The following is a 26,160-nucleotide window of genomic DNA, read 5'->3' on the forward strand; positions in this document are numbered from 1 at the left end:
TGGAGGTATTTTTTTCTTTCTGGGGTTGACGCTGGAGATACACCCGATTGCTGACATTCAACGTTTTTTAGTGCTGTGATGCTGCCATATAACGGTGATAGTGGAATCGTGATGGGATTATAATCTTTCTCGGCTAAATATCATTAAGGCTATTATTTTACCTGCATCTGGTAAGCGCATCCAATTTCTGGTGACGGGCACTCGTTTGCAGTTTTGTTTGGATTCACCGCGGTGTTTTGATAAGCACGGATATATTGGACTTTATCTTTCAATCTCAGCGTTCTGCAAGCTGCTATATGTTATTTTTACACCTTTCATAATTTTTTGTGGTTGTATTTGTGTAAAGTTAATGCAAAATATTTTGTTTGGGCAACACATATTCACTTTCTGTGTGTGCTATTAATTCCTTATTTATATCTCTTTTTGTTTTTTTAATATGGAATAGGACCATTGGCACAGCTTTCCAAATTTTCTTATATTCATGCTAGTGTGTGTATCCCACTTAGAGCTGCAGCCTTTATATATATATTTTTTTTATCCTTATGTTTTAATATTTTGTATGTTCTTTTTTAATAGCTATACTTTTTTCCTGAGCGCAGTCTATTTTTATTTGATATATGCGTACGCTCGGTGCAAACAGACACTGTTATGTACAGAGTACAGGGTTCAGGAGAGTGTGAGGTACAGAATGTAGGGTTCAGTAGAGTGTGAGGTACAGTGTGTAGGGTTCAGGAGAGTGTGAGGTACAGGGTGTAGGGTTCAGGAGAGTGTGAGGTAAAGAGTGCAGGGTTCAGGAGAGTGTGAGGTACAGAGTGTAGGGTTCAGGAGAGTATGAGGTACAGGGTGTAGGGTTCAGGAGAGTGTGAGGAACAGAGTGCAGGGTTCTGGAGTGCATTATGCACAGGGTGCAGGGTTCAGGAGAATGCTAGTTACAGAGCACAGGGTTCTGGAGTGCATTATGCACAGGTTGCAGGTTTCAGGAGAGTGCAGGATTCTGGAGTGCGTTATCTACAGGAAGGTGGGTTCTGGCATGCGTTGTGTACAGGAAGCAGGGTTCTGGCGTGTGTTATGTACAGGAAGGTGGGTTCTGGCATGCGTTATGTACAGGAAGGTGGGTTCTGGCGTGAGTTGGGTACAGCAAGCTGGGTTCCGGAGGGCGTTATGTACAGGAAGGTGGGTTCTGGCATGCATTATGAACAGGAAGGTGGGTTTCTTGAGGGCGTTATGTACAGGAAGGTGGATTCTGGCGTGCGTTATGTACAGGAAGGAGGGTTCTGGCATGCATTATGTACAGGAAGGTGGGTTCTGGTGTAAGTTATGTACAGGGTTCAAGAGAAAACTAGGTACAGAGTCCATTCATCCATGTACATCCCAATACTGCACCTCTCCTCTACTGCTACAACCTCTGCAATACACACACCTCTCCTCTGCCCTCATCTTCCCATCCCCCAAAGCTTCACTATACTCCACATGATTACCTTTGTAAAATAACTTTTCTGTACACTCCTTTTCAGCTTCTGAACTCCCCGACTAGATAGGAGATAAGGGTCGTGGTGCAGAGCAGGGAGGCTGTTGAAGGAGCCGTGGGAGAGCTGCTCTACCCCCACTTTCAACTACTGCAGAAACTGAAAGCTGAGAAAACCCTGCTTTGGTACCTTTTCCCCAGCCAGCAATGTAAGAATGCCTCTTCCCCACTGGCTGCTTGACAAAGGGGACGGGTATGGGTAGTAGTCCCGCCCATACCCAACATCACAGCTCTGATCTGACAGGTGAAGTCTCTCGTCCTGGCTGCACAGTGGACATCCAGTTGGCTTACTCGCCCATCCCTGGCTGTGCTGGATATTATATCAGCAACAGAATGTTTATGCTCCCTTCTCTCTCTCTAGAGGGTGGAAGGGGGGGGCCTGGCCAGGTGGGCCCCTTAGGATGCTCGGGCCCCTTACAGGAGTACTGCCTGTACTCCCCTGATGGCAGCCCTGTCCGCCTTCATGGTTAACCTGATGGCTGTCACCCCTAGAAACCGCTAAAAGCCAGGGGGGACTTTGCCTGCTTTGCCAGGTTTGCGGTACAATGAGGAAAAGACTGTTCTCAAAATTGACTTTTGCCACATGCCTATAGCAACCAAATTCAAACTTGTCAACAAGTGCTGTTGTCCATAGCAACTGTCCAGGATCAGTGCTGCCATCACGCTCCTGCACTCAGTTGTCTTAATGGACACTCACCACTGTGATAAGCCCTGCAACCAGTGACTTTCCAGCACTCTGTGTGGCACGGGCATTGTACACTGCATTGCAGAGAAGAACATTTTTTTTTACTTTATTAATCCTGCTTAACACAGTGAAAAGAGTTGTGGATGTCTACTGTTGCCCCTAGTAATGGTATACAACGAGGGGGTGTCTTTGAAGGGATGCTCCATGGTCAGTCCCAGACAGTAGGATATCACAGTGGAGAGACTTTATTATGTTAATGGTGATCGCTGTATAGTTTGCCTGCCTTCAGTTCTAGCTTCTGTGATGCGGTTTTAAAACTAAACCTGGACAGTGCCTGCAATTCATCGGCGCCTGCCACCAGGTGTCACTACAGAGAACACTGTCTGAACCCTGCTTACAGTTCCTCGCACGCTGAACCAACGAGCGCGTGGGTGGAGTCATGCCCCGGCGGAGGACAGAAAAGAACTCAGTGTGCTGCGTGCCAGACACGAGGGGGAGGAAGATGGTGGAGGGTGATCAGAGGATGCCCGCTGTGCAGCGACTACCTGAGCAGGACTGGGTGCTAGTCAACACTGCCAATTCGATTGGAGCTCTGTGGTGGACTCCCTTTGGGGGTGATTGGAGAAGTAAAGCGGTTATGCCTGCTGTGCCCCAGGTGCCACCTACCCATGCAGCAGGAGTCAAGGTATTATAACATACATCCACTCACAGGACTATGCATGCTGCAACCACAGGACAATCAGAAGGCCAGAGAGGGCCAAGGATCACCTGCCAGCGATGGAAGAGAGCGACCATTAGGTATGTCCACATCAGAGTTGTGGGACATATGGTAGAAAGAGACTGCTGTGGAGAGCAGTGGCCTGGCCAGGGGCCCGGAGGCTGCAAGAGTCAGTGTGCGGCCTCCGGTTGATATCCCTGAAGAGCCGGCTCCAAGTAAGACCCTTGCTGTGCCCATCAGGTGGGAGCCCATGCTGCAGAAGGGAAAACCTTCAGGTGAGCTGGATGAGGTGAGGTGAGGTGAGCGAGGGCTGTGTCATAGACTGGGGTTCACCCAGAGTGTTGGAGAGGTTTGGGTCACTAGAGAAGCTGTTTTCCTGGTCTTCTCCCAAGGAAGGCTCCAGTGAGAAGTGGGAGACCAGAGATTCCCCATCCGTTGATACCCCATCCGATGCATTGGAGGAACCACAGTCCCCAGCATGGACCCCAGTGCAAGCCAGCAGAATCTCCACCAATCAGCCATCCACTACCCAGACCAGGGCACCCACATACAGGCAATGGGTCATCAAGGCCCCAGATGCCTGCGTCCTGCCGGGAACGGGAAAACTTAGTTACCCCGACTCTCACATTTCCAGCGGGAGGTACAAAGGAGGGTCGCCTTGGAGTGGGGCTTAGATTACCCCTATGTCCCAGCCCAGACCATGGACGTCATAGAGGACTCACGGGGACAGTGGGAGAATGACATGGTTTGGGACTTCTTGCATGTCCCCGAGCCACTCAGAGTATCAGAGTGATGCCTGGACCTGGTTCAAGGACATCAAGCAGGAATGGCGCTTGGGCCGTGCAATTCACAAAGACAGAGTCCTGGTTGTAAAGGCAGGTCGGCCTACCAGGAGCCATTCAGTCTCAGTCAGAGGAGAAGGGGCTAGCAGGAGGAGATTGCCGGATAATCGATTTTAGTAGGGAGGACTGCTGTGATGTGCAGCCCACATGGAACCGGCTACCAGGACTGCAAGGACAAGGCAGGGCCTGTGTGGTTTTCTCTAATGACAATTTTTTGCCAGCCACCCAGGGTTCCTGGTAGGAGGACAGGTGATCATGGACACTAGGGTGCACTGTCCCTGCCAAACCTTTTTGCTACCTAAACTTTCAGGAGGGGCCCCTCCAACCAAGAGCGATCAGAAAGTTTTATTGGTCATTGGCAAGTCCGTTTGGACTGTACTCAGCAGGAGGTCCCGTTAGATCCCTCTTGCAGGGGTATAAACACAAATGTGACTAAAATTAAACTAAGAATGAACTAGTATTGAAAAATTCCAAGACGTAAGTTGAAAAGTCATAACAATGAAAGTATGACTAATGCCGCGTACACACGATCAAACAATCTGGTGGAAAAATCCGCCCGTGTGTGTGTGGGCTCCGGCTGACTTTTTTTACCCAAAAGTCCGGCGGACTAAGAAAGTAGTTTTTCACCAAAATACTGCCGTGTATGTGCTAGTCCGTCGTACTTTTGAAATGACCGGACTTTTCCCGCATGGAGAAAAGTCCACTCATTTTGAGTGCAGCTCCAGGTAGCCGGGACCAGTGAAGGAAGCGCCGCTGGCCCCGTCACCTGGTATGGAGTTAAAGGGGAAGCCCTACGCCAAAAAAACGGCGTGGGGTCCCCCCCCAGGTCCATATCAGACCCTTATCCTAGCACGCAACCCAGCCGGTCAGGAAAGGAGGTGGGGACGAGCGAGCGCCCCCCCCCCTCCTGAGCCGTACCAGGCCGCGTGCCCTCAACATGGGGGGAGTGCTTTGGGGAAGGGGGCCGCGCGGCCCCCCCACCCCAAAGCACCTTGTCCCCATGTTGATGAGGACAAGGGCCTCTTCCCGACAACCCTGGCCATTGGTTGTCGGGGTCTGCGGGCGGGGGCTTATCGGAATCCGGGAGATCACTTTAATAAGGGGGCCCCTGGATACAATCTACCCCTACCCATTCACCTGTGAAAAAAAAAAAAAAAAAAACACAACACACAAGGGTTAAAGTTGTTTATTGCACAGCTCTGGGGGTCTTCTTCCATCTTTGGGGGTCTTCTTGCCGGACTCCTCCGCTATCTTCTGCTCTTTTGCTAGCTCTTTCACTAGTGGAGGAGCCCGGCTTTCTTCTTCGTCACCGCCGCCCTCTTCTTCCGACTTCGGGAGTCTTGTCCCCCTCTTCGGGGGTCTTGTCCCCCTCTTCGGTTCTTCTTGCCGGGCCTCCGTGCCTTCTTCTAGCTCTTTTACAAGCGGTGGCCCGGTCTTCTGTCGCCGCTGCCACTGTCTTCTCTTCTTGAGCTGTTGCTTCGCCACTGTCTCTGGCCACAATGACAGGCACGCGGCGTGCGGCCACTTATATAGGGACATCGCCGGATGATGTCCCTCCCAGTATGATGTCACAGTCCCAGAGGATGCTGTACCCCATACTCATTCACATAGGGTGGGGGGCCAGTATCCGGGGGGCCCCCTTATTAAAGGGGACTCCTGGGTTCCGATAAGCCCCCCGCCCGCAGACCCTGACAACCAACGGCCAGGGTTGTCGGGAAGAGGCCCTTGTCCTCATCAACATGGGGACAAGGTGCTTTGGGGTGGGGGGGGGGGTGCGCGGCCCCCCTTCCCCAAAGCACCCCCCCATGTTGAGGGCACGTGGCCTGGTATGGCTCAGGAGGGGGGGCTCGCTCGTTGCCACCCCCTTTCCTGACCGGCCGGGTTGCATGCTCGGATAAGGGTCTGATATGGACCTAGGGGGGACCCGCGCCGTTTTTTCGGCGTAGGGCTTCCCCTTTAACTCCATACCAGGTGACGGGGCCAGCGACGCTTCCTTTGCTGGTCCCGGCTACCTGGAGCCACCCTCAAAATGAACGGACTTTCCTCCGTGTGTGTGGGCAAGTCTGTTCATTTCAAAAGTACGGCGGATAATCCGCCGGACTTAATCCGCCGGAAAAGTCACGTGTGTGGGCAGGTCTGCTCGTTCGGAAAGTCTGGCGGACTTTACGGCGGTTTGTCTGCCGGATAGTCTGATCGTGTGAATCTTCCACCACCGATGAGTGCCAAAAGTTACCAAAAAGCAAGCAACAAAAGCTTGTGGCTAAACACCCAGCCAGGGCCTGTCCTACAAAATCCAGGGCAAACAGCTCAAAGGGCATCAGACACAGGAGCAAATTATAGCCACTAAACCAATGATGAGGTTCTGAGGGGGGCTCACGAATGGACATAAGAAATTACATTTTTAAAACATATTTTATGTCTTGGGATTTTCACTACTAGTTCATTCTTAGTTTACTTTTAGTCACATGTGTGTTCACACATTTATTTATTCATTATTCAACACTGGTTTATTAATATTCTATTTTTTTTGTTAGCGCAGCTATCTTCCTCTTTCTATGCTCTATGTGTGTATCTCAGTATATTAGTTGCTGCTTTATTTTAGTTTATTTTTTTATTAGAGCGCGGTATTCCCTCCCTTGTCCCTCTTACAGGAGTGACAGTGAAACAGAGAACAACATGCCACCCACTGTAAAATTTGAAAACTGTGTTTCTTTCACCACATGGAGGATTGTAACCCCCTCTGCCTGGTGAACTAGTTGTATAGATAGTGTGTAGATAGGTTGTGTGTTATGTCTTCTTTTAGGAATGCCAGGGATGTGACGGCTGTCCATCTCCACCGCGGGAACAGATGAAGACCTGTGGTAGACAGAGTATTCCTCCTAAGGGAGCGGTGCTCTACCTCCACTTGTATGTATTTAGCTGCAGGGTGTCAGGAACCATGAAACAGACAGAGACAGAAGTACAATCAAATCACACTTGTTTATTAATAAAAAATAAAAAGGTAAATAGGAAAAAGCGTAGTCAAGCATAGCCCAGTAGCCAGATCGGGTAGTCAGCCAGTCCAAAGTTCATAAACCAGACCGGGTAATCAGCCAGTCCAGACGTCAGGGATCCAAGGAGAGCAACTGCAAGAAGGGTAGAAGCCAGGAGGGATGTCAGCAAGCCAGTCTTGAAACAAACAGCAGGAGATGGTTCCTAGTGATGTGACCAATGCAAAGGCAAAGGAAAGAGTGAGCTGGAAGGCTTTAAATAGGCAGGTCAGACGAGCATCATCGGGAACAGCTGGTAACTGTGGAAAGAGAAGAGAGCTGGCAATTAGCCGACAGCTGAGTGGCCAGCCCAGAGGAGGAAGGGCTAAGCCAGCCCTGACACAGGGACCTGTAGTTGGGATGTGTATAAAATGTGCAATATAAATATTCGATCAGAGTGTATATATTCTATTTTTGTACGTTTAAACAAAACCCCTGTCCAAATCTTTCCCCTTTCCCCATCCAACCAAATTATATGGGGTGCCTTTACTCCTGGGCCCAGGAGGCATTTGGTTTTCTACAGCTGAGGACAGCTGTGACTTTGGTGGGGTGAATGTACTGCCTTCTACCAATAGGTTTTTACTAGGAAACTGTCAGTACAGGCAAATTTCGACAGGCCTATGCTGCAAGCTAGGCCTGTCTGTTCTGATCTGGGGGCTGGAAGTGGCCAGAGTAGCAGTGGGTGTGGCCGCTTGTGCTGTAGTTGTGAGGTCAGGAAGTCTGTGAGGGAACTTTGTATTTACACGGTCATCAGCAAAGTCTTCATCATTACACGGTCAATGATGGAGGGTCCCCGATCAGAGGAGAGACTGTGCGGATATGTGTCAAATCGATGTAGCCGGAGGGCACAGGATTTGCAAGCTGGGCTGGCTGGGAACAGTAGTCCATTATCCAACATGTGCTTTTAAACTACTAAGCGAGGGGAGAGGTGCTGCAGGCCTCTGGCGTAGTAGCTGTGAGCAATCAGAACTAGCTTAAAGGATTTGTTCAGAGTGGATCCTTCTAGCTTTCAGAAGAAGATGTGACATTACTTTATTTCAATATAAGATTTGTGCAGGAGGAGAGGAGTTATGGGAACATCACCCTTACACGGTCAAGAGTGATGTCCTCATCCCTTACATGGTAATGGATGGGGAATGCCTGGAAGTAGTAGTCTGTGGAAGTTGAGCAAAGGAGGAGCAACAATCTGCATGGTGATGCAGGAGGAAGACCATAGCAATTAATATATACAAAAGTAGAGACACGCAGCGCCAACCTAAGTGCAGTAATATGACACACGTTTTATTTGTTACAGTAGAGATACACTCACTCTGTGTTGTATAAAAACAGGCACATCATGATTAGGAACACCCGAATGGACAGTCTGGTAGGGGACAGAGACTCCAGTGGGGGTTCTCGCGCTATGTGGTCCCGTCTAGCGGCGCTGGTGGATTGCAGTGTCCCAGGCTCAGGTCGGCAAAGCGATGCAGAGATCGTCGGTCTGTGGATTTGCGTTGTGATGATGCTAGTTGCGTGCACGCGTTCGGAGCATGCGTGCTCCTTCGTCAGGCATAGCATCCCTCCATCTTGGAAATGGTAAAGTAGAGGAAGGAGCAGAGCGGGCGGGCCAATGAAATCATAGTACCGCTCCATTGATGGTTCACTGAGCTGAGTGACTCCCGGGGAATCAAGGGGCGGGGTTATGTGGACTAACAAATTGCATTATATTACACGTGAAAGGTGGAATACAAACACAACATCCTTGTGCACATAGAAAAGAGACCGACAAAAATTACACACAGACAAGAAAGGACTACATGGAACATAGACTTTTGGGACAGATTTTTGAGAAAAAAAATAAATAAATATATATATATATATAAATATATATATATATATATATATATATATATATATATATATATATATATATAATATATGTGTGTATTTTTTCTGTGTGTGTGTGTGTGTGTGTGTGTGTATATATATATATATATAAATAAATTATATATATATATATATATATATATATATATATATATATATATACATATACACACACACACACACACACACACACACACACACATATATATGGAATAAAAAAATATCTAAAAAAAATTAATTTGAAAAAATTATTAAAAAAATGTATTATAATATAAGAGAAATATATAAAAAATAAAAAAATATCTAAAATGAATAATAAAAAATAGAATATATATATATATATATATATATATATATATATATATATATATATATATACACACACACACACACACACACACACACACACACACACACACACACACATATACATACATACACAGAAAAAATACACACACACATATATATATATATATATATAAAAAATATACACATACATACACATAAAAAGGGAGGGGGAGGTTTATTATACATTGGTCACATGGGTTGATGTCACATGGGGACTGTGACATCGTAAGGGGGCGGGGTCACCATGTGACATCAACCCATGTGACCAACCCATGTGACATAAAGCCATGTGACACCGCCCCTTGTCCCTATATAAGTGGCCGCGCAGCGCGTCCCTGGCATTGTGGCCGGAGAGAGCGTCGAGTCAACATCTCCAGGAGAAGAAGGAGAAGAAGAAGAAGAAGAAGAAGAAGAAGAAGAAGAAGAAGAAGAAGAAGAACGGAAGGTGGCAGCGGCGACAGAAGACCGGGCCACCGCCTGTAAAAGAGCTATAAGAAGGCGCGGTGGCCCGGCAGAAGAACCGAAGAGGGGGACAAGACCCCCGAAGTCGGGAGAAGAGGCCGGCGGCGAGGAAGAAAGCCGGACTCCTCCGCTAGCAAAAGAGCTACAAGAAGATAGCGGAGGAGTCCGGCGAGAAGACCCCCGAAGACGGAAGACCCCCGGAGCTGTGCAATAAAGTATTTTATCTCGTGTGTTGTGTTTTTTTTTGTACTTTTATTTTACAGGTGAATGGGTAGGGGTACATTGTACCCCATACTCATTCACATAGGGTGGGGGGCCGGTATCCGGGGGCCCCCTTATTAAAGGGGGCTCCCGGATTCCGATAAGCCCCCCGCCCGCAGACCCTGACAACCAACGGCCAGGGTTGTCGGGAAGAGGCCCTTGTGCTCATCAACATGGGGACAAGGTGCTTTGGGGTGGGGGGGGGGCCGCGCGGCCCCCCCCTTCCCCAAGGCACCCCCCCATGTTGAGGGCACGCGGCCTGGTACGGCTAAGGAGGGGGGGGGGGCGCTCGCTCGCCCCCCTTTCCTGGCTGACCGGGTAGCGTGCTCAGACAAGGGTCTGTCGTGGACTTGGGGGGGACCCCCGCGCCGATTTTTTTCGGCGTTGGCGGTTCCCCTTTAAGTCCATACCAGGCGGCGGGGCCAGCGACGTCTCCTTCACGGGCCCCGCCTACCTGGAGACGCGCTCGAAATGAGTGGACTTTCCTCCGCGTGTGTGGGCGAGTCCGTTCATTTCGAAAGTACGGCGGACTTAGTACGCCGTATTAGTCCGCTGAAAAAGTGCCGTGTGTGGGCAAGTAGCCCGTTCGAAAATTCCGACGGACAGTTTGGCGGACGTCCGCCAGACTAAGTACGTCGGACAGACGGCTACGTGTGTACGCGGCTTTAAGCAATGTGCGTTTTTTTAATGTGGGGATAGTACGAGATCCTAAAAACACTATAACGTTGTAGCATCAAAGGTAAATTCAAGAATAAATGCAAGAGTATCCAAAGAAACACACAATCAAAATATTTGGAATAAGGGATTCCCAGTGCGATTTGTTGTAGCTATCAAAATCGCATAAAGTGCCAGTGCCAAAGATAATAATCCGTGCAAAATTACTCTACACCATAAGAATAATTAAAACGATATAAATCAAGTAGTGAGCAAATTGATCATTCAACTGTGCAAAAAGTGGTAATCATAAAATAAAAATAAAACACATAAAGTGTCAGTGCTGAGGGAATAAATGCAAAATCCCTCTAAACCAATATAGACCTATGCATAATACCTAAAAACAGCATTGAAACTATGCAAAATGCCAAAGTGAAAAAAGATGTCCGTTACACTTGTGCAAGACCAGTGGCGATTATATCAGAAAATCGCATGAGGTGCTGGTGTTTAAATAATAATACCATGTGCACTATATTTAAAAAACAGTATAATTGGTGGTGGTAGTGGTGATGGTGGATATATCCCTCGTGGTCCTGTGTGGTCAGGGTATGGATGTCCCCTTACCTTACAGCTGTAAGGTAACAGCGTATAATATGTATATCCTCGGGGTCCCTGGTGCTCTTTGTCTTTTGAAGTTCTGCTGTGGTGTCCCCAGATCCTGGCGTCAGTAGCCTGCCTATTGCGCTGTTTTGGTCCCTTTAAGTGATAACTCAGCAGCATTCAGCGTGGGGGGTGCCTCAGCAATTGGTATGTATATAAGGGGTTAAAAAGATGTGGAGGAAGGAAGCCCCATAGTGTAGTAGTTTTGACCAAAATTATTTTTATTTAAGTATATAATAGGGTACTCACAATAAAAGAGATGTTTCAGTGTATAAACGAGCATCGAGCTCGATTTGCGTCACTTCCGGTAGCTCTCGTCCCGACGCGTGTTCGTCACGGTCACGTGACTTCATCAGGGGAATCCTAAAGCAGACTTGACCACTTTTTGATCTCACAATCCCTGCTAGATACACCCCTGCAAGCTTCCATAGGCCATCTCCTCTGGTCCGATCATGCCCCAGTCAATCTGACCCTGGCACAACCCCCTCCCCCCCCGAGAGCCCATAGGAGCACACAATGGATTCATTTCGTTGGACCTTTGCTGTCGAAAAGTCTGGTCATGTGTACGCGGCATTAGATTTAGAGCGACTGCACTTCCAAGTGCACTTTCAAGTGCCCTTGTAGTACAAAGTGGATTTTCCTTTTCGTAAATAACGCCCATTGTTTGTTAGTGGGAGTAAAGCTGTGGGTGAAAGCCATCAGGCTGACTCATTGCCTATGTTTACTAGCAGTTGTCACTAAGTTGTAACTTTTATGTTGTTCCTTGTGATATTTGTGAAATTGACAATAAACACATTTTCAACCCTAAAAAAGGTGTGGAATCACTTAGGCCCCTACCTTTTATACATTACCGTATTTATTGGCGTATAACACGTACCCCAAGTTTAGGAGAGAATTTTAAGGGAAAAAAAAACCTTACATTTAAATGCCCATCATTCAGCCTTATCGGTGTCCATCTGCAGCCTTGCCCCAGTGTCATTTGCAGCCTTGTCATTGCAGTCTTGAAGTTTAAAAATGGCGCCACCGAGATACAGAGTCTTGTGTATCTCAACGGCTCTCAGTGGCTCTGGGTCCGCTCGCAGTCCTGAGTGGAGCCGAGAGTAGCCGAGTGTACTCGGCTTGGCTCACAGTCACGCCCAGTCCCTGTGTTATGTCCATCATAGGGCGGGACTGGGCGTGACTGTGAGCGGAGCCGAGTACACTCGGCCATGTATCTCGGCTGGGCCCCCTATTGGGCGGGGCCCATGGGCTTGAGCCCAGTCAAGCCCAATGGTAATTCCAGCCCTGGCAGTAAGGCTTGTATAAGCCTGGATGGGCACCTATAATTTTTCCTAGTACAGCAGGGGGGGGATATTGTAATGCATATAATGAATATGCATTGTGTGCACCTCTTTCCTTGCTATGATCTTTCTCTGCAAGGATCTCTGATGTTTTGTTTTATTTGGTCTGGGAGCTGCTGTTAAATTGTAGTGCTGAATGTTTACTATGTTCCAAGTTTGTATTGTTTTTTTTCTCTATGTAAAAAAATCTTTAATAAAAAGAATAATAAAAAAAATAAAAATAAAAAACAAGGGGGCCCCAGATTTCGGCCTCCCCTATTTGAATGAGTATGAGGAACATTTTTGGGTTTTTCACACTGGTGGTGCGCATTCGCGCTTGTTACCCGAAAGAGCTAGTTCAAAGTTGATCATTGGAGTTTGTTATAGACCACCCAATGTTAATGAGGAGGTGGAGACTCAGCTCCTTGCACAGATAGAAAGGCCTGCAAGGGCTGGGACAGTGATAATAATGGGGAATTTTTACTACCTAGATATTGACTGGGGTAATGGCACTGCTGGGACAGTTAAAGGGCAAAAATGCATAAACCTATTACAGGACAATTTTATGGTCCAGTATATTGAGGCCCCAACTAGGAATGATGCTCTGTTGGACCTGGTAATCTCAAACCATGCAGAACATATTACTAATGTTCAGATAAAGGAACAACTGGGTAGCAGTGACCATAACAAGATTTCATTTGATGTTAGCTGTAAGCAAAAATCACATACAGGAAAGATAAAAACACTTAATTTCAAGAGAGCAAATTTTCCAAGGATGAGGACTGCTCTCCAGGACCTAGACTGGGAAAGAATATTGGCATCAATGGGCACAGAACAGAAATGGGATTTCGTCAAAAAAGACTGTTTGTGATCTCGGCAAAAAACTATAAACTATAAAAAAGAGCTTTTAAAAAATATAAAAATGAAGGGATGCTAGTGTCATTTAAAGTGGAAGTAAACCCATGGATTTAAACAGTTTAAAAAAAAGGCATGCCGGGAATGCTACATCAATCAAAAAAGGTAATTGGCGCACAAATGAATGGTCCCTTTATAAAAAACGCTTATCTATCTAATAGGATACTCGTTATTTAACCACTTGCCGACCGCCGCACGACGATGTACGTCGACAGAATGGCACGGGCAGGCATATGGGCGTACCTGTACGTCCCTGCCTTCCCGCGGGTGGGGGGCCCGATCGGGCCCCCCCCCCGGTGCCTGCGGCGGTCGGTATTCGTTCGGGAGCGATCCGGGATGAGGGGGCGGCCATTCATTCATGGCCACCCCCTCGCGATCGCTCCCGACGAATGGAAATGCTCCGTGACATCACTTCCTCTCCTGTAATGTAAACACAGGAGAGGAAGTGATGTAATCTCTCCTCCGTGTCGGTATTTTTCGTTCCGACACCGAGGAGAGAGGATCGGTGAGTTGCACCAACACGACACTACACAGTAGAACATGCCAGGCACACTCACACCCCCCCGATCACCCCCCCAATTACCCCTGCCCCCCAGTCACAGTGACACCAATGTCATTTTTTATTTTTTTTGCATTGGTGTCATTTGTGACTGTAATAACTGTTAGGGCAGTTAGGGTTAGCCCCCTTTAGTTCTAATGTACCCCCCTAACCCCCCCAATAAAGGTTTAACCCCGTGATCACCCCCCGTCGCCAGTGTCACTAAGGCTGGGTTCACATTGCAGCGGTTTATGAGAACGGATGTAATTCGCACCGCACTGCAGTGCAAATCACATCCGATCTCTGTGCGATTCGAGTTCAGCCATACAGATAGTATGGCTGAATTCGTGCCGCACCCGCCGCAAATTCGCACGGGACCCTTTTTTTGGTCCGCAACAGAATCGGATAGCATGGGTGTTCACACCATGCGATCCGAGTTTGCAGATCGCACTGCGATATGCGAACTGATCTGGGGGTGTCATTAACATTTCACTGACACTCCCAGCAGTTCGCATAGGGCAGTGTGAACTGCCGCCGGGAGGCATGCGATGCGGGAACCCGCCGCGGACTCGTGGCGTTCCTGCATCGCTCCAGTGTGAACCCAGCCTAATAAGCGATCATTTTTCTGATCGCTGTATTAGTGTCACAGGTGACGCTAGTTAGGCAGGTAGGTATTTAGGTTCGCCGCAGCTTTTATAGCGCCAGGGACCCCCATATACTACCGCATAAAGCCCCCTGATTGCCCCCTAGTTAACCCTTTCACCAGTGATCACCATATAACTGTTACAGGTGACGCTGGTTGGTTAGTTATTTTTTTATAGTTTCAGGGCACCCGCCATTTATTACCTAGTCTCACTAGTGTACCCCTAAATTTAGGGGTGTCTACTTTCCAAAATGGGGTCATTTGGGGGGGGGTTTGTGCCATCTTGGCATTTTATGGCCTTCAAAACTGTAACGCCCTTAGAAAGCCTGAAGGCGGTGCTTGGTTTTCGGGGCCCCGTACGCGGCTAGGCTCCCAAAAAGTCCCACATATGTGGTATCCCCGTGCTCAGGAGAAGCAGCTAAATTTATTTTGGGGTGTCATTTCACATATGCCCATGGCATGCGTGAGCAATATATCATTTAGTGACAACTTTGTGAAAAAAAAAAAAAAAAAGTTTGTAATTTTCCCGCAACTTGTGGCAAAATATAAAATATTCCATGGACTCAACATGCCTCTCAGCAAATAGCTTGGGGTGTCTACTTTCTAAAATGGGGTCATTTGTGGGGGTTTTGTGCCATCTTGGCATTTTATGGCCTTCAAAACTGTAATAGGTAGTGAGGAGTGAAGTCAAATATTTACGCCCTTAGAAAACCTGAAGGCGGTTCTTGGCTTTCGGGGCCCCGTACGCAGCGAAGGCTCCCAAAAAATCCCACATATGTGGTATCCCCGTACTCAGGAGAAGCAGCAGAATTTATTTTGGGGTGTCATTTCACATATGCCCATAGCATGTGTGAGCAATATATCATTTAGTGACAACTTTGTGTAAAAAAAAAAAATATTTTTTTTTTGTCATTATTCAATCGCTTGAGGCAAAAAAATAAAATATTCAATGGGCTCAACATGCCACTTATCAATTTCCTTAGGGGGTCTACTTTCCAAAATGGGGTCATTTGGGGGGGTTTTGTACTGCCCTGCCATTTTAGCACCTCAAGAAATGAGATAGGCAGTCGTAAACTAAAAGCTGCGTAAATTCCAGAAAACGTACCTTAGTTTGTAGATGTGACAACTTTTGCGCAAACCAATCAATATACAGTTATTGACTTTTTTTTTACCAAAGACATGTGGCTGAATACATTTTGGCCTAAATGTATGACTAAAATTGAGTTTATTTGATTTTTCTAATAACAAAAAGTAGAAAATATCATTTTTTTTCAAAATTTGCGGTCTTTTTACGTTTATATCGCAAAAAATAAAAATCGCAGAGGCAATCAAATACCATCAAAAGAAAGCTCTATTTGTGGGAAGAAAAGGACGCAAATTTTGTTTGGGTACAACATTGCATGACCGCGCAATTACCAGTTAAAGCAGCGCAGTGCCAAATTGTAAGACCTCTGGTCATTGACCAGCAAAATGGTCCGGTCTGAAAGTGGTTAAGTAGATGTCCTGTAGTTGGTCTCCATGTGCAGCTGCTAACCCATTTTGGACTTGGTGGAAATGAATACAGAAAATAAACGATCAAAAAACAGCGCATCAAAGAAACTCGTGGTATAATATGAAAAAAACATTTAAAAAGTCATTTATTAAATATAAAAAGAAACAAAGACATCTGATCCTCCTAGGATCTGGAAAGCATAAAGTCCATCAATCGTAAAAAATGACAGATGCTTGGTGATAAAAACCCCTGGGGTCTCTCAGTTGTGACTTTGGGGTGGTAAGAACAAAGACAAGACTGCACTGCTAACAGTTCCTTGCACCTGATAACTTGGTGACTATAAACAATCCTCTCTCATAAAGAAGGGGAAACAAAAAATATATATGTGAGAGCCAGTGCAAATGGATGGAACTGTGTTCCAAAAGTCACTCACTTCATGGATGATCTGTTGGGCTGGGGCGCCGCCGTGCCGAGCCTGTGGAGTGGAGGGGAGGTGTTTAATTCTGCTCCATATGATGTATTCGGCTCTAGGGCAGAGGTGCAGTGCACGCTGGATGGTGTGTATCAGAATTGGACACAAGGTGGCATATGCAAAATAGAATGTTTAAGTGGGGTGGTAGACATACATTCTCTTTCAAAGGAGGTGAGGTTTCATTTAAACTTTGATGCTGGAGGGAGTTTGGACATAAATCAAGAAAGCTGTTTTTTTTGCCAGGAGTCTAAAAATTTGAGGATGAACATCCATTGCTTTAATCAAAGGCCAAGAATCTCCCATGGTTAATTGGTGAACCCTAAGGCCGCGTACACACGCAGGGAATGTTCGCTCAACTTTGTCCGCTGAACAGTGTTTCGGCGGACAGTCCGCTCGTGTGTGGGCTTTCAGCGGACAGTTTCAGCGGACAGTCTGCTGAACAAAGTTTTTCGGAAATTCCGAAAAACTGTCCGCTGAAACTTTGTTTCAGCGAACAGTCCCCTCGTGTGTAGGCTTGTTCGTCAAACTAAGTTCCGCGCATGCTCAGAAAGGATTTACACGCCGAAGTTTGCATTGCAGTGTATAGGACGTCGTTTTCTAGTCCCGTCGTACGTGCCGTTCACGTCATCGCGCACGGTTTCAGCGGACTGTTCGTTCGTCGTGTGTGGCCAAGTCCGTCCATGCTAATTTTGAGCGGACTGTCCGCTGAAACTGTTTGACGGACAAAGTTGAGCGAACAGTCCCCGCGTGTGTACGCGGCCTAAGTACTTTGTCAATCATGAGTTTTGAAAATCGGGATCAAACCAGGTCAGAAAGAAGGATTTCCAAAAATAGGCAACAATGGGGAAAACCTTCAGAAATTCCATCCATGGGAAATATCTTTCTACAAAAGTAGGGCGGCACAGTAGTGTAGTGGTTAGCACTCTCACCTAGCAGTAAAAAGGGGCGCTGGTTTGAATCCCAACCACGACACTACCTGCCTGGAGTTTGCATGTTCTCCCTGTGCCTGCGTGGGTTTCCTCCAGGTACTCCGGTTTCCTCCCACACTCCAAAGACATGCAGGTAGGTTAATTGGCTTCTGTCCCAAATTGGCCCTAGTATATGAATGGGGACCTTGTATTGTTGGATCCTTGAGGGTAGGGACCGATGTGAGTGTGCAATATACAGGGATAGGGACAATTGTAGACACTCACTCAGGTTGGACTGGTGTTTTTATTCAACCTTACTAACTATGTAACAAATCTTCCAAGCTGTTCTGATTGTAGGGTGGGTTTTAAGGTCTTTGGTGACATTAATTGCACACCAGGGAAGTGCCACAAGTGGCATTAAAGATGTAGCCTATTCTATCATGACCCATTGTTTAAGCTGACTATGTCAACACCAATCTATTACTCTGGTTAAATGACAAGCGGTGTAGTATCCAACAATATCTGGTACAGCAATGCCTCCATAAGGATAAGCCAATCTTGTATTGTAAGTTCTTGTATTGGAGACGTGGTTTATGTGCCTATAAGGCCGCGTACACACGGGCGGACTGTTCGCCCAACCTTGTCCGCTGAACAGTGTTTGGGCGGACAGTCCGCTCGTGTGTGGGCTTTCAGCGGACAGTTTCAGCGGACAGTTGGACGGACAAAGTCTTTCGGAAATTCCGAAAAACTGTCCGCTGAAACTGTGTTTGAGCGAACAGTCCGCCCGTGTGTGGGCTTGTCCGCTGTACTTTCGAAATGAGCGGACTGTTCCCGCTCGGAAAGTCCGCCCATTTCGAGCGCGTGTACAGGTAGGCGGGGCCCGCGAAGGAGACGTCGCGGGCTCCGCCGCCTGGAATGGGCTTAAAGGGGAACCCCAACGCCGAAAAAAATCGGCGTGGGGGTTCCCCCCAAGTCCACACCAGACCCTTGTCCGAGCACGCTACCCGGCCGGCCAGGAAAGGGGGGCGAGCGAGCGCGCCCCCCCTCCTGAGCCGTACCAGGCCGCGTGCCCTCAACATGGGGGGTGCCTTGGGGAAGGGGGGGCCGCGCGGCCCCCCCACCCCAAAGCACCTTGTCCCCATGTTGATGAGGACAAGGGCCTCTTCCCGACAACCCTGGCCGTTGGTTGTCGGGGTCTGCGGGCGGGGGGCTTATCGGAATCCGGGAGCCCCCTTTAAGAAGGGGGCCCCCGGATACCGGCCCCCCACCCTATGTGAATGAGTATGGGGTACAATGTACCCCTACCCATTCACCTGTGAACTAAAGTACAATAAAAAACACAACACAGAGAAAAAATATTTTATTGCACAGCTCCGGGGGTCTTCGGGGGTCTTCTCGCCGGACTCCTCCGCTATGTGTGTGTAGCTCTTTTGCTAGCGGAGGAGTCCGGCTTTCTTCCTCCCCGCCGCCGGCCTCTTCTCCCGACTTCGGGGGTCTTGTCCCCCTCTTCGGTTCTTCTGCCGGGCCACCGCGCCTGGTCCGGTGGCCCGGTCTTCTGTCGCCGTCTTCCGTTCTTCTGTCGCCGCCTTCCGTTCTTCTGCCGGGCCACCGCGCCTTCTTGTAGCTCTTTTACAGGCGGTGGCCCGGTCTTCTGTCGCCGCTGTCGTCGCCGCCGCCGCCGCCTTCCGTTCTTGTTCTTCTTCTTGTTCTTCTTCTTCTTCTCCTGGAGATGTTGACTCGACGAGCTCTCCGGCCGGAATGCCAGGGACACGCTCCGCTGCCACTTATATAGTGACAATGGGGCGGTGTCACATGGTATATGTCACATGGGTTGGTCACATGGTGACCCCGCCCCCTTACGATGTCATAGTCCCCATGTGACATCAACCCATGTGGCGACGACAGCGGCGACAGAAGACCGGGCCACCGCCTGTAAAAGAGCTACAAGAAGGCGCGGTGGCCCGGCAGAAGAACGGAAGGCGGCGACAGAAGAACGGAAGACGGCGACAGAAGACCGGGCCACCGGACCAGGCGCGGTGGCCCGGCAGAAGAACCGAAGAGGGGGACAAGACCCCCGAAGTCGGGAGAAGAGGCCGGCGGCGGGGAGGAAGAAAGCCGGACTCCTCCGCTAGCAAAAGAGCTACACACACATAGCGGAGGAGTCCGGCGAGAAGACCCCCGAAGACCCCCGGAGCTGTGCAATAAAATATTTTTTCTCTGTGTTGTGTTTTTTATTGTACTTTAGTTCACAGGTGAATGGGTAGGGGTACATTGTACCCCATACTCATTCACATAGGGTGGGGGGCCGGTATCCGGGGGCCCCCTTCTTAAAGGGGGCTCCCGGATTCCGATAAGCCCCCCGCCCGCAGACCCCGACAACCAACGGCCAGGGTTGTCGGGAAGAGGCCCTTGTCCTCATCAACATGGGGACAAGGTGCTTTGGGGTGGGGGGGCCGCGCGGCCCCCCCTTCCCCAAGGCACCCCCCATGTTGAGGGCACGCGGCCTGGTACGGCTCAGGAGGGGGGGCGCGCTCGCTCGCCCCCCTTTCCTGGCCGGCCGGGTAGCGTGCTCGGACAAGGGTCTGGTGTGGACTTGGGGGGAACCCCCACGCCGATTTTTTTCGGCGTGGGGGTTCCCCTTTAAGCCCATTCCAGGCGGCGGAGCCCGCGACGTCTCCTTCGCGGGCCCCGCCTACCTGTACACGCGCTCGAAATGGGCGGATTTGCCTCCGCCTTACGTGGGCGAGTCCGTTCATTTCAAAAGTTGAGCGAACTGTTTGCCCAACCTTGTTCGTCAAACAGTCCGCTCGTGTGTGGGCAAGTCCGCTCATGCAAATTTTGAGCGGACTGTTTGATGAAACTGTTTGCCGAACAAGGTTGGGCGAACAGTCCGCCCGTGTGTACGCGGCCTAAGATTTGGGAAAACAGTCTGTTATAGGATATGGTGTTTTTGAAGCATTATAAAAAGCATCTGGAAAACTCATAAACCGCCCATGAACGTTTTGATTTTCTAGGGAAAAATGCTTAAAGGGGGAAGTGATGTAGAGGAAATGATCTGCTTTAAGGAGTGTTTGGGTTGTGGTGTGATAGACATTTTTGTGATATCTCTGAAAGATCATGTATAATTTGATACTTTCTGGCACCCAAATTTGCTAGCACAGTTGCTTGCAGAGACACTTACTGACAATGACTCTTTATGACACAATAAGTTTTGCCACAGGCCAGGGCCGTCTTTAATATAGATTGGACCCTGGGCAAAAAATTTCTTGGGGCCCCCCATGCGATTTCCCTCTCCACCTACTCTCTGAGACATACAATAAATAGCAGCTAGACTTAAAATCAGTTTTCTGTATCAGATCAGGCAGCAATTGCGATTGGTTTCCAACAGTTACAGCATATCATTACTGCTTACCGGCTAGTTGTTAGAGGTTACAGCACACATTATGGCTCACTGATTAGTTGCTAGAGGTTACAGCACATCACCTCCTCACAGCAGGGGAGCATGATATACATAGGAATGCCGCCTTTATTTACATATCAATGCTGCCAGCCGCAGCCATTTACTTAGTATTGTCGCCCCTATTTACATACTAATGACGGTTATTTACATGTAAACACAGGGTCTGCAGGTGAGTCATCTGCACAAAACAATAGGGCAGAGCTGGCCAGCATTAGTACCAGCACTTCACACTGAGATATTGGGACACGTCACAGGAATAAAACTTCAAGGGACAAGGGAATTTAAACCTGGATGGTTGGCAAGTATGAGGCAGCTGTTTTGGGCCCCACAACAATGACAGGGCCCAGGGCAGCTGCCCCTTTTGCCCTGCCTTAAAGACGGCCCTGCCACAGGCAATAACGCTCAATGCCTCTGCTCCTACCTGGCACTGGCAGTATTGCTGGCTGGCTACATGCTATTGCCCGCACACAGAAGCAAATGACATTGCCACACACCTACTCTGTATGACCAGGAAGTGTCTGGAGTTCCTCTGTCCTAGTTCGCTATTATTTCCAAGTGCATTCTGGGATATAGGAACCTCCACTGCCTCTCTCCCAGCACCCATGCTTCACTAATGCGCTGTAAATGCTATAGGATGCGCTAACACTGAACTGAAATAAATTGAGGTGGCTGACAAGCAACATGCTGCTTAACCACTTAGCGACTGCCCTACATACATTTACTGCGGCAGGGCTGCCGATCTGTGCCAGATACATACCTAGTACGTGATTGGACACTTCCAGGTCTGGGGTGCATGAGTGTTCCACTGGCGACCTGCGCCGGCTGTGATTGGACACAGTGGGAGCCAATCAGCAGGTCTGGCAGACTTGATGTCCACCGGGACCCATCGATTGTTTGGGACACAAGCGGAGTGGCAGTCTGCCTATGTAAACAAGGCAAGTTGTTGTTCTGTCAGCAGGGAAGGCTTTGAGCCTGTGTTTTTTGCTAATCTGGAACAAGGATCTCTGCCTTCCACTAGTCAAAGCACCGCCCCACAGTTAGAAATCACATCCTAGGCATACAGTTAAGCCCTCAATCGCAGCAGATGTTAACCCCTTCCCTGCCAGTGTCATTAGTACAGTAACAGTTCATATTTTTTAGCAATGATCACTGTATTAGTGTCACTGGTCCCCAAAAAGTGTCAAAAGTGTGAGTTAAGTGTACAATTTGTCAGCCGCAATTTTGCAGTTCTGCTAAGTTGCTTATCACTGCCATTAGTAAATTAAAAAAAATAAAAAATATCACATAGATTGTAGATGCTATAACTTTTGCGCGAACCAATCAATATAAGCTTATTGGGATTTTTCTTACCAAAAATATGTAGCAGAATACATATTGGCCTAAAGTGAGGAAGAAATTTGATTTTAACATTTTTTTATTGGATGTGTTTTATAGCAGAAAGTAAAAAAATATTGTTTTTTTTTTCAAAATGGTCAGCAATTTTTGTTTATAGCACAAAAAAATGAAAACTGCAGAGGTGATAAAATACCACCGAAAGAAAGCTCTAATTGTGGGGAAAAAAAATACATACATTTTATTTGGGTACAGCAGCGCATGACCACGCAATTGTCAGGTAAAATAACGCAGTGCCGTATCGCAAAAAATGGCCTGGTCAGGAAGGTTGGGGGTAAATCCTTTCGGCGCTAGTTACATTTTAACACAACGCTATGGCTCCTGTGTGTACAGCACTGTGTGCTGCCCTTGTAATATTCATGGCAGGAGATGAAGGGCAGTTGTAAGGCTTTAAAAATGCAACTCAAACCTAGGGTTGTTTTTGCACGTGTGAACAATTTGTCTGTCCATACGTCATAGTAGTTCCATATACTCTGGGAAGTACTATACCGTACATAGGCCTCACACAAATCACACATTACCAGCTCTGTACTGTCATACAAAAGATGAGGGGACTCCAGGAACTAACACACCCAAAAAAAGGCAGGAAGTCCCCACAATGTGTACAGCCCATGGGCACCCCGTACCGTGTATATATCAGACATCCCAAGTCTCCCACATTTCGGGGGCGGCTCCCGGACACCCGCAAGTGTCGCCCAATATTCTGGCTGCGGGGCTGATCCTGGATTGTCCCCTGGGTCACAGCCGGAGATGATTGGTGCAGCAGGAGGGACAGCTATGAACAGATCTCCCTTTATAGCTGACAGCCGCTTCTCATTCTCTATCTCCCGCCGTTGTTAGCTAAAAAGCTTTACAGGGAGATCTGTGATCACAGCTGTCCCTCCTGCTGCACCAATCATCCCTGACTGTTCCCTGTATCCTCCTTTTCCAGCCCCCCTTCGTGTCCTTCACCTCTCCCTTCTTCCCTGGCTCCCTTTCCTCCTCCTTCACCCCCCCTCGTCCCCCCGCAGTTGGCTTCCCTCCTCTCCCACCAGCTGTGGGGATCTGTCAGAATGGAGAGCGGAGGAAGGGACCGGTCATTTACCGCCCCCTGCCTATTCTGAATTGGACACAGTGAGCGAGATCGCTTCTGTGTCCTGTGAAAACTGGTCAAAGTAACCACTGTGCTTACGCTGTTCAGTTTATGAATGGACAGGAGCTGCTGTCTCCTGTCCATTCATCTTTAATGCTGAATCTCTGTCCTCAGTCCCTTTTCCTGTCTCAAAGAGGAGACGTCAGGGGTCTGTTTAGACTCCTGCTATCTCACAACCCCCCCCCCCCCCAACAGGGTTGATTAAAAAAGAAAATGCAAAGATGCATAGGATTGAACGAATGATGAGCTGGATATATGCCATCTATTCCTGGCTATCGGTCCAGGTCAAGGTCAGTGGCTATCTCTCATCAACTGTTAACATATTGAATGGGACGAGACAGGGGTGTCCTCTGTCACCAATAATTTTTATTCTAACCCTTGAACGTTTTTGTGGACTATCAGAAACAATCCAGACATCAAAGGCCTTTGCCTGGACGCCACCCTGTGTTAAAAGTTGCAGCTTTCACTGATGATCTCCTCTTCTTCTTGACAAAACCCCTAGTGTCCATCCCAAAACTGCTCAAGGAAGCAAAGACATATGAGGGATTATCACAATACCGCATTAACTACCAGAAATCAGAAGCACTTGATGTTAATTTGCCATCCTCCCTAAATACACTATTCCGGTTGGAATTGCCTTTTAAATGGGCCACTTCACATATATCAAATATTTGGGTATCCTGTTTCCCGGCAAGACAGAGGATATCTTTCCTCTCAATTTCCCCCTTCTCCTGACAGCGATAAAAAAAGATCTGAAGGAATGTCAGTATGGTCTCTTTACCTAGTTCGGACACTGTAGCATAGTGAAAATTAATATCGTGCCCAGACTCCTATATCATTTTCAAGCACTTCCCATACAAATCCCTATCGCTTTCTTGAAAGCGGTAAATAGAGTGATAACTCACTTCGTCTGGGCTAGTAAGCCTCCACGATTGGCAAATAATACTCCGACTTCCAAAATTGAGTGGCGGCATTGCCCTCCCTGACGCCATTCTCTACCAAACAACTTGTCATTTAACCCGCATATTGGTCTGGAGCAGACACGTAACCTTGAAACAATGGGTACAAATAGAAAACTCCTTAGCGGGGGTCCATTTGGACCAACTGCCCTGGTGTCAACAACCTTTGCCAAAACAGGTACTATCTCACCTGACGTTAGGGTGACAAGCCGGGTGGCTTGTAAAGTTTTCCGAGACCTGTCTCTCGCACCACTCCCTTCTCCACTCTCCCCAGTTGTGGGCAACCTGGCTTTCACTCCGGGGCTTAGGGATCCCAGATTCCAAGATCTGAAACTAACTGAGAGATCACAGGGTAGACATTTTCTCATCAACTGACAATGGAAAAATAGACAACAAATCATAGACGACCCAGCATTGCGGGGCCTCTCCTTCTGGCAAAAGATCGAACTGCCCATTACATTACCCTCACCAGACGCATTGGGTAGGCAACTAATTCCCTTTGAACTGCTCTGCCTTGATCAGTCACCACTGAGGCACGGAATCTCTCTAACATACCAGCTACTGGTGTCTCCACAGTCAGACGCTAGACCTCCCTACATTGACAAGTGGGAGCGCGATCTGGGACTAAAATTCACATTTAAACAGGTTGGGCGGATCATCCTTTTTTCTGACAAGACTTCCATATGTGCGAGACACCTCGAAACAGGATACAAATTGATGTCCCATTGGTATTACACGCCAGTAAGGATCCACAAGATGTTTCCCCAGAGCACAGACCTGTGTTGGAGATGTGGGGAAGAGCTTGGGACCCTCCTCCATGTTTTCTGGTCATGCAGGTTCATACGGCCCTTTTGGACCAAGGTCCACCGCATCGTCCAAAAGTTCACGGATCGGTTGTTGCCGGAGTCCCCCCGAGTTCTTCTTTTTGCATCACCATGAGATCCCAACCAAGAGCTACAGGAAATCTATATTGCCATTCTTGCTCACGGCAGCAAAAGGCTGCATCCCACTGTATTGGAAACAGACCCAGCCTTCGACGGCGGCTGCGCGGTTGAAAAGAGTAGCAGACATACACGCAATGGAGGACTTGGTGGCCATGGAAAAAAGCTTAAAATTAGAAAATGGTATTTCTGGCATGCGCTTATCTATTCTGAGGAATACGGACAGCTAGTGAACCGACCCCCCTGAGGGGAATAACTGCAAAAAAAACCTGGGGGATTGGATGTGACTGTACATGGGTATATACATCCCTCTCCCCCCTCCCCCATGTTTTCTTTTTTTTTCTCTGTCTCTATCTTCCTTTTTTTTTTAAGATTTTTATTGCATTTTTTTACATACAGACATACAAATAAAAAACTAAATCCAGACATAAAATACAAAATGCTCCTATGTCATCCTAGAACAGAAGGAAATTGTGCATCATGCATTTACTATGTTATTCAGAGTGGATAACTTCTAACTTGATATCAGACTCTGTATAGACAAGTATCACAGTCATGGATAGTACTATCATGGCAAAAGTAATTTACTGTATGAGGCAAGCTACCTTATGTACTTCCCACCTGGCCAATGTACATATACGGCCAGGTGGGTGCCCTCTTCTTCTGAGTGGATGCTCAGGAACGTCCTTCAAAAGGAGGGGGATTGCGCGCACGCGTGCCCGCGCAGCTGTGCAATCCCTATGCTCTCGTGTCACACGGACACGGCACATCTCCGATCAGCAGGAGGGCTCTATGACTGGCCCTCCTGATCACATGACGGCCGTGTCCAATCACAGCCCTCATGTGATGTAAACAAACAGCTGGTTGCTAGGCAATCGGCTCTCCTCACACGGAAGTTGCCGCTGAGGAGAGGAGAGTGGATCGCTGCAGCCTGCTGGT

At 48.1% G+C, this 26,160-nt stretch overlaps 1 long non-coding RNA gene across 1 annotated transcript in view; it reads right to left on the bottom strand.

Annotated features, from left to right (window-relative positions):
* Positions 1-6,730: 6,730 nt before the first annotated feature.
* LOC143924361 (uncharacterized) overlaps positions 6,731-26,160 on the bottom strand; it is a 32,126-nt gene continuing 12,696 nt past the window's right edge. Inside the window, exon 2 of the long non-coding RNA XR_013261857.1 lies at positions 6,731-7,059. This is a non-coding gene — a long non-coding RNA (uncharacterized LOC143924361). The remainder of the gene's footprint in view (positions 7,060-26,160) is intronic.

Source organism: Lithobates pipiens, unplaced genomic scaffold (assembly GCF_037356315.1).
Source record: "Lithobates pipiens isolate NorthernLeopardFrog02 unplaced genomic scaffold, aLitPip1_a1.2 Scaffold_22, whole genome shotgun sequence".
Classification (NCBI taxonomy): Eukaryota; Metazoa; Chordata; class Amphibia; order Anura; family Ranidae; genus Lithobates; species Lithobates pipiens.